This window comes from Zingiber officinale, chromosome 6B (assembly GCF_018446385.1).
Source record: "Zingiber officinale cultivar Zhangliang chromosome 6B, Zo_v1.1, whole genome shotgun sequence".
NCBI classification, from domain to species: domain Eukaryota; kingdom Viridiplantae; phylum Streptophyta; class Magnoliopsida; order Zingiberales; family Zingiberaceae; genus Zingiber; species Zingiber officinale.
The window spans coordinates 67501179-67516560 of NC_055996.1; the positions used below are offsets into that span (position 1 = coordinate 67501179).

Below are 15382 nucleotides of genomic sequence, written 5' to 3' on the forward strand. Positions count from 1 at the left end.
GCTAAAACATTGAACAAGCAATTGTTTGTTGATTCACAGCACACAGAAACTCACGGTAATTCTTCCTTCAACTCACCACCCTTATTTCTGTGTACTAAGTCTGCTGTTGCTGATCAACAAACACCACAGCCCCACTTCCTCTCCAATACCGTGACCTAAATTGGTAGCAAAGAGAAATTCGAACTAGCATACCTCCTTTGATCAATTAGGGCACTGTGGTCGGCTAATCCTCTGAACTCCGGCGATCTAGGGCAGAGACAGAAATGGGGGTGCTGGTTCTTCCTGCCGGCGAGTTCTTGTGGTCAGTGCTAGGGTTCGGGCACAGGAAGAAGGGAAACCGGGTGGCGGCGTCGGCGCTAGGCTCGGCACAGAAAATCGGCAGTGAACTCACACCAGGGCAGAGGAAGAAAGGGTGATGCACGGTGATCGGCTCTAGGGCACCGGCGATTGGGGTCGGCGTCGGCTTCTGTGGTCGACGTCGGGTGGCTAGGGCAGGCGATCGGGCGGCGGTGATTTGCGGCGACGGCGCTGGGAACTCCACGGCAAGGCTAGGGCAGAGGATTCTGTCGTCGTGAGGGGCAGGGGATGAGGAAGAAGAAGAGAGAACCGCCGAGTAGCCGGCGGTTAGGGCTCTTGGCGTCGGGTTCGGGAGTGAGGGAGAGGAGAGGCGCGCGGAGATGTTTCGGCGAGAAAGAAAACAGAATGAGAAATAAGAAAAAGAGAAAAAGAATTTAAAAGGAAAAGGAAAAATAAACTTTTCCTCATTTAAACGGGGTAACCTAAACAGACTTTTCCGGGCCCCGTTTTTATCCCCGTTAACTCATCCGTACGAGCTCCGAAAAATTCCCGAAAAATGTCCAAAAATTTCGAAAAAAAAAATTCCTTATTAATAATCGTCATTTTTCCGGTATTTTACATTCTCCCCCACTAATAAAAATTTGGTCCCCAAATTTCAGTATCTACCATCAGCAAGTACTAATAACAGATAATAATAATAAATGCTGAACGGTAAATAAACTCACATACCTCAAGTGAAAAGATGGGGATATCGAGCTCGGATAGTATCCTCGAGCTCCCAAGTAGCCTCCTCGTCCGAATGATACTGCCATCCGACTTTAACCAGCCGGATAGTCTTATTCCGCAACTGACGCTCTTTCCGGTCGAGAATCCGTACCGGAACCTCCTCATATGTAATGTCAGGCTGAACTGGAACTGGAATATCTGTCAGCACATGCGTCGGGTCGGGCACGTATCTCATCAGCATAGATACGTGGAATACATCGTGCACGCCAATCAAGGACGGCGATAGTACCAACTAGTGAGCTACTGCTCCAATCCTTTCTAAGATCTAGAAAGGTCCAATGTATCACAGAGCTAGCTTACCTCTGAGGTCAATCTCTTCACCCCTTTCTTGGGTGAAACTCGCAAAAATACCTGGTCACAAATGGAGAACTCTAAGAGTCTCCCACTCCGGTCAGCGTAACTCTTCTAGCAGTCATATGCCTCTAACATCTTCTGTCCGATAGTATGGACCACTTTGCCTCACGTTGAGCTCTATGAGGTCCCAACAACTGGGCCTCTCGGATTCTCGTCCTGATTAACGACTGAGCAACTATGGTAACAAGACTACCCTACTCGGTCTATCCCTGCTCCTCAAGGTCTAACTCGGAGAAACCCCGAATCAAGTTTGTTACCACTACTCGGTGGCAAACTAAAGTCCCTCTAGACTTCTGGCTAAGTGCATCGACAACCACATTAGCTTTTCCCCGGTGATAGCTAATGGTACAAATCATAATCTTTCAAAAACTCCAACCATCTCTTCTGTCGGAGATTAAGTTCCTTCTAAGTGAACAGATATTTGAGTCTCCGATGGTCAGTGAAAATCTCAATGTAATATCATACAGGTACTGCCGCCAAATCTTCAGGGCAAAAATAACAGCGGCCAACTCCAGATCGTGAACTGAGTATTTTCTTCTCAGGCTCCCTCAACTATCGAGAAGCATATAAGAATACTCTACCGTGCTGCACCAGAACAACACTCATACCCTGTAGAGACGCGTCGGTGTAGAGGACAAATTCGTCCTCTTCCGAAGGTAAAAACCAAAAATCAAAGCCGACACTAGTCTCCGCTTCAGCTACTAGAAGCTGGTCTTGCAATCCTCAGTCCAAGTAAACTTCACGCCTTTCATGGTCACGCGTGAAAGTAGCATAGCTATGCGGAGAAACCCTCGACGAAAGGTCTGTAATATCCTGCGAGTCACAAAAGACTGCGGATCTCCTACACTGATTTCGGCTGCTCCCAACCGTAACAACCTCTATCTCCTGTGGAACCACGGTACACTCCTACTGGTGACCGTGTGTCCCAAACATCATAACAAAAGACAATCCAAATCAGCACTACTGACAATCACATATAGATGTTCTCATCGAAACATCTCTAGATCTATGCAAGGGTGATGTGCGTGACTCACCGCGGATCCGAATTAGATCACATCATCGTCCACAAAGACAATGGAAACCGATCCAAACATCCTCGACATACCAGGATCATCGAGTCCCTGAAAATATCTAAGGCACTGAAAACCTATAGGGCAAAACCAAGACGCATAATGTCCGTATCACAGACATTCCTATACATAAGATCTACGATAATAAATCGAAAAATCTGATCATCAATAACATAAATCACTAAAGAATAAATCCTCCAGTGTGAGAGCAACGCTCCATCACAGAAATATCACATATGTGGGAGCAACGCTCTACCACAAATAGACTGAAATATGTATCGCAATAAATATAGGAGCTATGCTCCGCTACCAGCAATCCGTGATATGTGGGAGCAACGCTCCACCACAAAATAATATATAAGTACCCCAAGGCACCTAACTATCCAGCTAGAGGCTGTACAAGATCTCTCTACCACAATTCACTGTGGTTAGCCTAGGCTATAACAACCTAGTAACTAATCAAATCCATCATCAACGCTATCAGCATCCTAGTGGGTCATCCACTGATAGGAAAATTAATTGATGGGTTAATCCAACAAATGACATAATGCAGTCACTCCACATTCTGCATTCAGTATAAGTAGAATCATCATACAGCTACCAATGTATACACCTAGCACACATGCTCACACAACATATGTATGATCAACAAAATCCTCCAATTATTATACACCAAACATACTCACAACTCAGGTATATTCAATATGATACCTCCAACAATACATACCGAACACGTGTGCAAAATCAATGTAGGTAAAATCAACAATACACCTCAAACAACCCTCACATGACATATCTTCACCTATGCCAAGAGTATAACCAACATATACTTCCAATAAAGCATACTAAACCCAGGTGCACTCACATATCAAACATAATCCAAAAAGATACCTCAGATACCACATCAAACACATATGTACATATCACAGCTCAGATTAAATCGACAAAATGCCTCCATCAAAACACCACCGATGTACTTATACTACATCTCGGATTTAATCAACAAGCTATCTTCAATAATACCTCCGGATACATACTCCGAACTACATATCTATAATCCACAAGGAGCCTTCAAACCATATCAGAACATGGATACATATACTACTTGCAAATGGACAGTCTACCACAGGACTCCTACAACCCAAAACAATCATGATATACATGCAACATAGACATGCAAAATCAGCATACCAGCTCAATCAAAGAGACCAACCTTATGTTACCAACACTCATGGGTTACGGTATATCTAAACAAAATTCATGCATATGTATCAAGCATGAATACATCAATCAAAAGCAACCCAAAATAAAGCAGCCTAATCATCCAGTAACAACCCTGCTCTAGGTTCAAAGGAACTGGTATCGGACAAGAAAGATATACACACCATGGTATAACATTGCAAGTCAATGTCATACACTACCAAGACTATATCTAATGGGGAAAATTTTATCATCATAAATCAAAATGTACTCTTCCAGTATACACTAGTAACGAGTGTATCCCATAAGTGTTAAGCAATTAGCTCTACACTTCCTTACATCAGCGGGGTCATATATCCCAATGCACCCTCTAAGTTATCCCACCAGATATATACAGTCCATGGTCAAAGTCTTCATGGAATAAGATACATCGATCCTCTATAACCTATCCAAGCCGACAATGATATACGGCTGAATCCGTCCTTTCCACGTCAGTACAAAGCATGTACTCAAATGTGCTCTAGATACATAACTAAGCACAAACAACCTAAAGGTTCAAACCTCTAAAAATAGAGTATGACAATCCTCTACTGATCAACCAACAAAACTAAATCATTCATCTACTAACTAATCAAAAATACCTTAATCCTCCACAAGCAACTAAGGTATATCAAACCACGATCAAATGGTATACTACATTATCAAATAACTAAATCAGTTCATGGGTCAATTCAACACTAATACATCATCTCAAACTAGAGAATGTCAATCCACATAATATCATATGAATAAATGTGTACGACCCAAAAGAAAAAAAACTAGAATTCAATATCATCAAGACACCCTCATTTTTTTTTTATCCTCAAAATATCAGCCCACTAATATCAGATGAATAAGTCTCTACTCTCCATGAGGGTAAGTTAGCATTCAAAACATCAAATCATTATTTATCCACATAGTTCAATATCAGATGAAACAAATATCAATTTTATCATCCTGTTAACTAACCACAATTAACCAGATTTATTAAAATCAAAAATCTCATAGGCACATAAACTCTCTAGCTTCCAATTTATAATCTGATCACCAACTATAAACATCAACCTGTGAACACCATACATGATACTCACTATATCACCATCAATGACAACCCAAATAAAAGATCATCAAAATAGTTATCCACTAAAAGATCATCAACAACCACATAACATTTACTCTCTTAAATCATTAGAAATCAACACATCAAAATATCTGATCTCACAATATCCCTCAACCTCAAACCATTCTCAACAATGATCAAACATGGTAACTCCCCTAATGAACAATTTTTCATCATATCGGGTATCCTAATATCCAAAAGATATGAGTATAAAACCTCCACTGGCTAAAACAACATAAATATGTAGGTATCATCCACTACCCAGCTAACAATAGCAGAGGCTGGTATGTGCCTCCATCTCCTACTAATAGTAACAGAAGCTAAAATCTACTGATGGTATGATGTGAAAAATCACCAGAGACTATAATCCTTGATCTCTATTAAGGTCAACCATGCTCAATGGCTAACTCATCACAAAAAAAAAAAATATGTGCTACAGCAACCAGACAGGTACTAAATAAAGAATGCTAATACATGTCATAAACTATAAAATTAAGCATCATACGGAGATGTTCCGTCGCTGTCCAGTCCCCAAATTGACCTCAAAATTTCCGATCGAGAACAACAACGGAAATCCATATAAATCCGAAACGGAAATCCAAACCCAATCGTAATGGAAAAATCCATGTCACTCAAACAACTACCCAGTTTGACTCGCAAACTTGGGCTAATCCAAAAATCCAGAATACCCAAAAACAGGTATCCGATAAATCACCAGAACACCGTAAGCAGGTATCATAACCCGCTCTGATACCAAATAAATTGGTATCAGATAAATCCCGAAAATCCAACACACGGAAATCAAATAAATATCGCCAAACTTTGGCGCGCTGATACCCAATAAACTGATATCAGATTATTCAAAGTATCCATAATACGAAAACAAAGATGGTAAAAATCCAGAACACACAGCAAGTATCGTATACCTGCTCTGATACCACTAAATTGTCACGCCCCAGAGGAGTCTCTGTCCGAAGAAATTTCGGCAGCATCTCCCCTGTACAGCGGACAATATGAAACTTTCTACATATCACATATACTTCAGCCACAAGCGGCTGGAATGATAACAAAAATAAAAGACAAACACCACGCAGTTTATAAAGATATTCAGCCTCTGGCTGTCACAACCACGCAGTTAATAATAGTAATCAATCATAGTAGGACTCTGACTCGAAATCCACCCTACTCCACTACACTCGTAAAGCTCAAATCCAACGAACTCACCTCTTCTGCCGTCCAGGCAGGCATATAGTAGAATAAAAACCAAACCATCCAAAGACCATCAAACGGTAACAATCCGTACAATATCCATAAATAAAATCCAAAACAAAACTAAAACATAGTCTGATGGAAGAAAAACCAAAATAAAGCAAATAACAACCTAGTAGAGAACTAGCTCTACGTGCAGATGGGGGCCAGCGACTGGAACTGCTTCAACCCGAAAATATCAACAATGGAGGCGGGTGAGTCTAACACTCAGCAGTACAACTGATATGCATAATAAAACAAATAATGTACAACACTAATCATGCGTACAGTCTCGAGAAGGATAAATGCAATCGAAATGAAATCAGAAGATAACTTTACTGACCGGATCAAAGTATAAAGGTAACAGGTCGTCAGACCGAGTGAGTCATAATCCTGTATGCATGTCAATCAATGCATCCAAACAAATGCAGCATATAAGTGCAGCAATCACAAGCAAATAAAAATGCAATAAATGCATATGTCAACCCCATACTCTGAAATCAATGCTCCTGTGCAATGACAGAGTAAACGGGATGCTGTCGGAGTACTCCTGTCCTGTGACCCCAAATCATAAATGGGGGAGCTCAATGCTCTCATCTCCCGGTACACGATGACGGGGAGGATATCTCTGCCGGCTACCACGCTGAGTCTCCTGACCAACGGAGCCAAACAAAGTCCACCATCTGCCGGCTACCACGCTGCTAACCTAAATGCCAACGGAGCCAAACAGAGCGGAACTGACTGCCGGCTACCACGCTGAGTCACCTGACCAACGGAGCCAAACAGCAGAACCGCCACACACCAGCCAGATATACAAATCCATGGGTGATGTGTGCAGTACATGTAACTGGCGATGAGCTCAACCAAAGTAGAGCCGATAATCGCACAGCATGCAATCATGATGCATGATACTGAACATGGCAATCTCATGAATAACATGGCATGATCCATATAAATAGATACAAAGTGTGTACCACAAGAAGACGTATCAAATAGAAGGCACACAAATCGAAGAGGGTATCAAATAAACCCTAGATCCAGAATATAACAGAGCATGTGGTTAGGTCACTACCTAAGGCATATGTGATCAGGTAGATAATATGTAGTGCAGAATAAATAAACAAACAACATGTACTAATCATGTAGTGACCAACCGAAATAAACAGGTAACACAATTACTGTTATATGTTAAACATATTATCATGCATATCAAAAGACATAAGTCAAAGTACCCGCCTCCGAAAATAGAAAGGTCCGATCTGACTCCGAGATACTCGTCTCGCGTCAAAGTCCTGTGTCACATATAAATAAATATTATTTTATTTAGCTACAATTTACATAAATAGCTAAACAAAATTCCTAAAACTATTTAGGGCAAAACCCTAAACCAAAAACACATAAACAAAAATCAATATACACATGATAGTCTAACTAAACCCTCCAAATTCAGAACAAGATCTACAACAGAACTCAAATACACCTAATCCTCACCCTAATTCACAATCCAAAAGATTACGGTGAAGGTTGCTTGCTGCTAAAACATTGAACAAGCAATTGTTTGTTGATTCACAGCACACAGAAACTCACGGTAATTCTTCCTTCAACTCACCACCCTTATTTCTGTGTACTAAGTCTGCTGTTGCTGATCAACAAACACCACAGCCCCACTTCCTCTCCAATACCATGACCTAAATTGGTAGCAAAGAGAAATTCGAACTAGCTTACCTCCTTTGATCAATTAGGGCACTGTGGTCGGCTAATCCTCTGAACTCCGGCGATCTAGGGCAGAGACAGAAATGGGGGTGCTGGTTCTTCCTGCCGGCGAGTTCTTGTGGTCAGTGCTAGGGTTCGGGCACAGGAAGAAGGGAAACCGGGTGGCGGCGTCGGCGCTAGGCTCGGCACAGAAAATCGGCAGTGAACTCACCCCAGGGCAGAGGAAGAAAGGGTGATGCACGGTGATCGGCTCTAGGGCACCGGCGATTGGGGTCGGCGTCGGCTTCTGTGGTCGACGTCGGTTGGCTAGGGCAGGCGATCGGGCGGCGGTGATTTGCGGCGACGGCGCTGGGAACTCCACGGCAAGGCTAGGGCAGAGGATTCTGTCGTCGTGAGGGGCAGGGGATGAGGAAGAAGAAGAGAGAACCGCCGAGTAGCCGGCGGTTAGGGCTCTTGGCGTCGGGTTCGGGAGTGAGGGAGAGGAGAGGCGCGCGAAGATGTTTCGGCGAGAAAGAAAACAGAATGAGAAATAAGAAAAAGAGAAAAAGAATTTAAAAGGAAAAGGAAAAATAAACTTTTCCTCATTTAAACGGGGTAACCTAAACAGACTTTTCCGGGCCCCGTTTTTATCCCCGTTAACTCATCCGTACGAGCTCCGAAAAATTCCCGAAAAATGTCCAAAAATTCCGAAAAAAATTCCTTATTAATAATCGTCATTTTTCCGGTATTTTACATCCCTCTTCCATAGCATATGTACCAACATTATACACAGATCAAAGAATCAGGGTCTAAACACCCGAATCATATATGGTATACAAATAGAGGTACACAAATCTGATATGGCACAAAAACCTAAGTATCAGATAATCTAGATATATAGGCCAGAAACAACAATCCAAATCCTTCCTAACCTCAGTAAGCATGGTATGTCACTCTAGAAACTAAAATACTCATGGTAACAAGATAATCATGGCAACAAATCACGAGATATAAGCACGGATACATCACAGGTGACAAACCTAACATGCTATGGATATCAAACAGTGACATACCAAAGGCAAACATGTTCATTGCATGTAGTTATAAAATACTATGCATATCCAATGACAATATCATAAAAGATAAGTCAAGAGGTACCCGCCTCCAATAGGAAAGATCCAATCAGTCCAAATCCGGACGTTAAGAAACTTGTCTCGCGTCAAGGTCCTGTGATAAATAGTATAATTTAGCTAAGTATAAACAAATAGCTAAATAAATTTCTAATCCATCGACCATCTAAGGTTAGTTTTATTAACCCTAATTACACCAAAAATCAACCAACATATTTGATTGTATTCATTAAGCCTTACCTCTGGATCACACAAAAGGAAGATCACAGCGATTAGGGCTTTCTCCAACAATGTCTGCAAAGGAAATCACCATATAAGGTCTACACAGGATTTAATATAATTAACCCTATGCTTACATAACAAAAGTAATACCAATAGCTCAAACTATCGAAATCATCAAGTTCATCTTCCCATACTCACCTCAACAGTAATTAACTTAACACCAACCTTACCCAAATTCCCTGATGCCTCAACACTGCTCAAAACCTATAGAACTTACTGCCAAGATCCGGAGAAGCTGCTGTGAGAAATCAGTGACAAATACCACTGTTATCAGCCAACAAATCCAACATAAGATCCCAAATCAACAATTGAAATACCTCTTTATTTGCCTTACCCAACTCGATAGCCCTTGTTTTTCTCTCTGCCGGCAGCTGGTGGCGAAGCAGGAAGAAGGCAGCTGGTGGCGCAGTAGGAAAAATTACCAGTCGGGTAGGCTGACCACAACCCAACCCAGAGGAGTTAGGGTTCGGATCCAGCAACAAGAGGGAACCTAGGACAAAGGAAGGAGTCGGCTAGGCACTGCACAGTGGAGGAGTCGGCTAGGCACTGCACAGTGGAGGAGTCGGCTAGGCAGAGGGAGGACAGCCGGTTGCCGGTTGTGGTAGCGGTGACACTGTGCAAAACTAGGGCAGAGAGAAACGGGAGAAGGGCGTCGGCGGCGCTGGGATCCCCACGGCGACAGCGGCCTGGGTCGGTCCTGGTGGCCGGCAATGTCCCGTGCGGCGGCTAGGGCTGAGGAAGAGCGGCAGTGCTCGGCGTCGGCACCAGTGGGCATAGAGCAAGCTTTCGGCGATTTTAGGGCAGGGGAAAGCTTCGGCTCGGGTGGAGAAGAAGATGAAGAAAAGGTCTTCGGGTGTGCGGCTCGGGAGGAAGAAACCGCCGGCCGGCGGTTAGGGCCGGCGTCGGGCGCGAGAGAAGAAGAGTGGAGTGGATGAGGGCTCGGGCTCGGCACAGTAACGAGGAGAGAAAAAAAAAATATAAGGAAAAAGAAAAGGGAAAAGGAAAAGAAAAATAAAACTTTTCCTTATTAAAATTGGGTAGCCTAAACAGGCTTTTTCGGACCCTATTTTTATCCCCGTTAACTCGTCCGTACGAGCTCCGAAAAATTCTTGAAAAATGTCCATAAATTTCGAAAAATTCCCTTATTAATATTCGTCATTTTTCCGGTATTTTACATTCTCCCCCACTAATAAAAATTTGGTCCCCAAATTTCAGTATCTACCGTCAGCAAGTACTAATAACAGATAATAATCATTAATGCTGAACGGTAAATAAACTCACATACCTCAAGTGAAAAGATGGGGATATCGAGCTCGGATCGTATCTTCAAGCTCCCAAGTAGCCTCCTCATAAGTAATGTCAGGCTGAACTGGAACTGGAATATCAGCCAGCACATGCGTCGGGTCGGGCACATATCTCCGCAACATAGATACGTGGAATACATCGTGAACTCCTGCCAGAGACGGTGGTGGTGCCAACCGGTAAGCTACCGCTCCAATCCTTTCCGAGATCTGGAAAGGTCCAATGTATCACGGAGTTAGCTTACTTCTGAGGTCAATCCCTTCACCCCTTTCGTGGGTGAGACTCGCAGAAAAATATAGTCGCCTGCAGAGAACTCTAAGAGTCTCCGACTCAGGTCTGCATAACCCTTCTATCAGTCCTACGCCTCTGACATCCTCCGTCTTATAGTACGGACTAACTTGGTCTCAAGCTGAGCTCTATGAGGTCCCAATAACTGGGCCTCCCCAATCTCATCTCAGAGGATGGGTGTCCGACAAGGCCTACCTTACAACACTTCAACAGTGGCATTTGGATAACCGAATACAAACCGTTGTTGTAGACGAACTCTACCAACGGCAAATGGTCCTCCCAACTGCCTCCAAAATCTAGTACATAAGACTTCAGCAAGTCCTCTAGAGTCTGAGTGGTCCGCTGTGACTATCCATCTGTCTGAGGATGGAAAAAAAAAACTGTACTGAAACAGAGCTGCGTGCCCAAGGTCTGCTGCAGACTCTGTCAAAAACGAGACGTGAATCGAGGGGTCTCTATCCGAAACAATAGTCAACGGAACACCACGTAATCTGATGATCTCCCAGCAAAACAGATCTACCAAATCGATCCAGGAAATCAGTCTTCCGGATCGCTAACGAGTGCGCTGGTTGGGTTAATCAATCAATGATTACCCAAATCGTGTCATGACCTCATCGTGTTCTAGGCAGACTCACCACACAGTCCATGGTAATATGTTTCCATTTCCACTCAGGAATAGAAATCCGCTAAAATAATCCGGCAGGTATCTGGTGCTCAGCCCTCACCTGCTGACAGACAAGACATCTATCTACATTATCCGCGATGTCTGTCTTCATACTGTTCCACCAATAGGAACATCTCAAATCTCGGTACATACGGGTACCGCCTGGGTGGACAGCAAATCATGAGCGATGAGCCTCCGGAAGTAACTTCTATAAGACCGGATGAGACTGAGGTACGCATAATCTACCTCGGAAGTATATAATACCCTCCTCGTCTCGTGTGAACTCGGTCGGCTACCCGGAAGCTATCTGGCTGCAAATAACCCGCAAATACTGATCAGCATCCTGATCGACGACTGAGCAACCATGGTAACCAGTCTGTGACCACAACTCGGTGGCAAGCCAAAGTCACTCTAGACTTCCGGCTAAGTGCGTCGACAACCACATTAGCTTTTCCTATGTGATAGCTAATGGTATAATCAAAATCCTTCAGGAACTCCATCCATCTCCTCTGTCGGAGATTAGGTTCCTTCTAAGTAAAACAGATATTTGAGACTCTTATGGTCAGTGAGAATCTCAATGTAACGTCATATAAATAATGTCGTCAAATCTTCATGGCAAAAATAATGGCGACTAGCTCCAGATCATGTACAGGGTAGTTCTTCTCATGTTCCTTCAACCGACGAGAAGCATAGGAGTCTACTCTATCGTGCTGCAATAGAATAGCGCTCAAATCCTGAATAGATGCGTCGGTGTAGAGGACAAATTCGTCCTCTCCAGAAGGTAAAACCAAAAATCAAAGCCGACACTAGTCTCCGCTTCAGCTCCTAGAAGCTGGTCTTGCAATCCTCAGTCCAAGTAAACTTCACGCCTTTCATGGTCACGCGTGAAAGTAGCATAACTATGCGAAAGAAACCCTCGACGAAAGGTCTGTAATATCCTGTCAGTCCCAAGGACTGCGGATCTCCTGCACTGATTTCGGCTGCTCCCAACGGTAACAACCTCTATCTCCTGTGGAACCACGGTACACTCCTACTGGTGATCGTGTGTCCCAAACATCATCACATAAGACAATCCAAATCAGCACTACTGATAATCACATATAGATATTCTCATCGAATCATCTCTAGATCTATGCAAAGGTGGTGCACGTGACTCACCTCGGATCCGAAATAGATCACCACATCGTCAACAAAGACAATGGAAACCAATCTAAACATCCTAGGAATACCCATATCATCGAGTCTATGATAACATCTAGGGCACCACAAGCACTAATGGTAAAACCAAGACACAAAATGTCCGTATCACAGACATTCCTAACCATAAGATCCTCAACAATAGACAGATCTAATCACCAACGATGTATAATCACCAAAGAATAGAACCTCCAGTGTGAGAGCAATGCTCTATCACACGAAATACCACCTATGTGGGAGCAACCCTCTACCACAAGAAATCATCCATATGTGGGAGCAACGCTCCACCACAAATAATCCAAAAACATGTATCCACAATAAATATGGGAGCTATGCTCCGCTACAATCAATCCGCAATATGTAGGAGCAACGCTCCACTACAAAACAATCCCTAAATATGTGGGAATCCAGAATATGTGGAAGCTACGCTTTACCACAAACAATCCATAACATGTGGGAGCTACGCTCTACCACAGCAATACATAAGTGCCCAAAGCACCTAACTATCTAGCTAGAGACTGCACAAGATCTCTTTACCACAGATCAATGTGGGTAGCCTAGGGTATAACCACCCAGTAAGCAAATCAAATCCATAGTCAACTCTATCATCCTCCTAGTGGTTCGGTCACCCGCTAATGGGAGAATTAGTTGACAGGGTAAAACAACCAATATCATAATGTAGACATTTAATATTCTACATTTAACTTAGGTAGAATTTTCATGATGCTACCAACCATACATTTAGCACACGTGCACACACAACATATGTATGATCGACTTAATCCTCCAATTATTATACACCAAACACACACACAACTCAGATTAAATCGACAAAATACTTCCAATATGACACTCGCACCCATGTGCACAAACCACGACACAGATTTAAATCAATAAGATACCATCAATATGTCAATCAGACACGTACAGCTAACTAAATAGCTATAATCCACAAGGAACCTACAATAACCATATCTAGTTGGGAATACCCACACTATCCACAAATGAACTATCCATCATAGAACTCCTTCAACTCATAACAATCATATGTACCCTTCATATATATGCATAATCAACATATTTAATCCAATCTATCACACAAATCATATGCCACCTTCTAAGTTATCCAATTAGGTACATACAGTCTAAAATTAAAGTATCCACGGAATAGGATAAATCAATCCTCTAAAGACTGACCAAACCAACAACGATATACGGCTAATTCAGTCTTTTCCCCACGTCAGTAACAGTCATGTACTCCAATGTGCTCATAATATCCAACTAAGCACAAAAAAAAAAAATCAAAAGATTCGAACCTCTAAAAATAGAGTATAATTGTCCTCTACTGATCAAACCAACAAAACTAAATCAATCATCTTCTAACTAATCAAGAATACCTTAATCCTCCACAAGCAACTAAGGTATATCAATACACGACTACCCAAATCAACTAGTGTAAATCAGACTTCTACTGACCAATCTAACAAGAGTAAATCAATATTTACTGATGAAATTAACTAAAATAACATGATATACTACTGGCTAGGTCAACATAAATAGGTAAATACTATCCACTACATAGCTAATAAAAAGGCTGGTATGTGCCTCAATCTGCTAACCAAATAGTAGTAACAGAAGCTAAAGCTACTAGGGGTATGATATGTAAAATCACCAAAGCCTATAATCCTTAATCTCTATTAAGGTCAATCAAGATCAGTGGATAACCCATCACATATAATATATGCTACAACAACCAGACAAGCACTAGTAAAGAGTGCTAATACATGCCATTGACTGTAATAATGAACAGGGCATAAACTAACCAAAAAGATAGGATAACATATACCAACATACCTCCTACAGCTTGGAGATGTCCTGCCGCTGCCAGGTCCCAAAATCCAAAAAGTCACATCGAGAAGACTAAAACATGAAATCCGAAACACGAGAAATAAAACTCGTAAGCCGATCTCTGATACCAAATAAATTGGTATCAGATAAATCTCAAAAATCCAGAACATATAGCAAGTATCGTATACCTGCTCTGATACCACTAAATTGTCACGCCCCGGAGGAGTCTCTGTCCGAAGAAATTTCGGCAGCATCTCCCCTGTACGGCGGACAATATGAAACTTTTCTACAAACACTATATACCTCAGCCACATGCGGCTGGAATAATACAATAAAAGAAAACAAACACCACGCAGTTAATAATAAAGCAGCCCACTCGGCTGTACCAAAACCAAAACACAAAACTGCTAGCCGGCTAGGCTTACACAACCAACAACAAATACAAAATACCACATAACGACATCAATACTCCAAAAACAAAACCGGAGTACAGAGCCAACAAACTGATACATAAAACAAAACAAAACATACGTGAAACCGATAAGTCCTCTGATGTGACGTGGGGACCAGCAGACAGGATACTCCAAGCGACACCAAAACCAAACCTGGTACCTGAAAAAGATAGTATCAACGGGGGTGAGTTCAACAACTCAGCGAATACCAATGGACATGAGTAGTAAGATATATCTAACAGCAACAATCATGGAATACAGCTTCCTAATCATATATAGGGAATACGCAAAACTGAAAGGTAACTGAGGAAGCTGTACTCACCAGGAACTCCTATCCAGACAAAAAGGTCGTCAAACCGAAAGTGTCAATAATCCTGTATGCAGGTCAAAAGTATGTATCCAACCAAAATGCA

The 15382-nt window shown here is 42.4% G+C and overlaps 1 long non-coding RNA gene across 1 annotated transcript; it reads right to left on the minus strand.

Annotated features, from left to right (window-relative positions):
• Window positions 1-8972: 8972 nt before the first annotated feature.
• LOC121990254 lies at window positions 8973-9752 on the minus strand. The gene is made up of 3 exons (XR_006114527.1): window positions 9553-9752; window positions 9177-9456; window positions 8973-9033 (listed from the first exon to the last, which is right to left on the minus strand). It is a non-coding gene; the product is annotated as an uncharacterized LOC121990254 (long non-coding RNA).
• Between the last annotated feature and the right edge of the window lie 5630 nt (window positions 9753-15382).